Below are 1,226 nucleotides of genomic sequence, written 5' to 3'. Positions count from 1 at the left end.
ATCCGGGCTGGAATTAGGCCGTGGTTCCTCGGCAACTGGGAGAGCTGGGAATGGAAATCCCAGGAGTGAACACCGGGAGCGTCCTGGGAATCTCATATCCCTCAGGTTCAAAGCTGGAGAAAACAGGGAGTGACTCCAGAGCAGGGAATAAAAACCTCAGGGAGAAACCTGAAGCATGGGAAAAATGGGAAGGGGAAGCCTGGAGTGGGGGGAGGTGGGGAAAAATTCTTGGAAAAGTGGTGGGAAAATCCAGGCCTGGCCAGGCTGGGAGCAGGGAATGGGAAAAATCCACAGGGCTGGGAGGAAAAAAAACGGGATAAGGAGTGGGATTTGGGATTCTGGATGCAGGGGTTTTATCTGGGAAAGGGGATGGGAGCGCAGGGAATCGGGAATTCCTGGAGTGGGAGGCACGAGGAGCTGCTGGAAGCAGCTGGGAAGTTGGGAAGGCGGCTGGAGCTGTGGGGCTGGGAATGGGAGAAGCCATCCCTTGGGAATGGATCCAGGGCAGGTGATTTCCTGGAATTCCTGCTCAGAGGGAGCCTGGGAATTGTCCAGGCTTCTCCTGCCCTCCATAAAATCCTGGAATTTCGGTGGGAAGGGAGCTTAAATCCCATCCCATTCCAACCCTGGCACCTCCCACTGGCCCAGGTGGATCCGAGTCCATCCCAACCTGGCCTTGGACATTCCCAGGGATCCAGGGGCAGCCCCAGCTGCTCTGGCAATTCCATTCCCAGCAATTCCTTCCCAACATCCCAGCCCAAGCTCCCCTTTCCCACTGGGAAGCCATTCCCTGCCTCCTGTCCCAAATCCCTTCTCCCAAATCCCTCTGCAGCTCTCCTGGAGCCCCTTTAGGGACTCTGAGGATTCCCTGGAGTTTTCCCTTCTCCAGGGGAACATTCCCAGCTCTCCCATCAGGCCTGACCTCATTCCCCAATCCCCAAACTTCCCAAACGTCCCAAATTCCAGCGCTTTTGGGAGTGGGAAGAATTATTTTCTAGGATAAGGTGGTGATGGATTTTTGGGATGTATTTGGGGTGGAGCTGAAATCGCTGGGATGGATGGAGGGATGGATGGATCCATGGAGGGATGGAGGGAGGGATGGAGGGAGGGATGGAGGGATGGATGGATGGATCCATGGAGGGATGGATGCATGGATGGATCCATGGATGGATGGATGGATAGGGGACGGATCCATGGAGGGATGGATGGATGGATGGATGGATGGA

This window comes from Corvus brachyrhynchos, unplaced genomic scaffold, assembly GCF_000691975.1.
Source record: "Corvus brachyrhynchos isolate BGI_N302 unplaced genomic scaffold, ASM69197v1 scaffold166, whole genome shotgun sequence".
Lineage (NCBI taxonomy): Eukaryota > Metazoa > Chordata > Aves > Passeriformes > Corvidae > Corvus > Corvus brachyrhynchos.
This window is presented reverse-complemented; position numbering follows the sequence as displayed.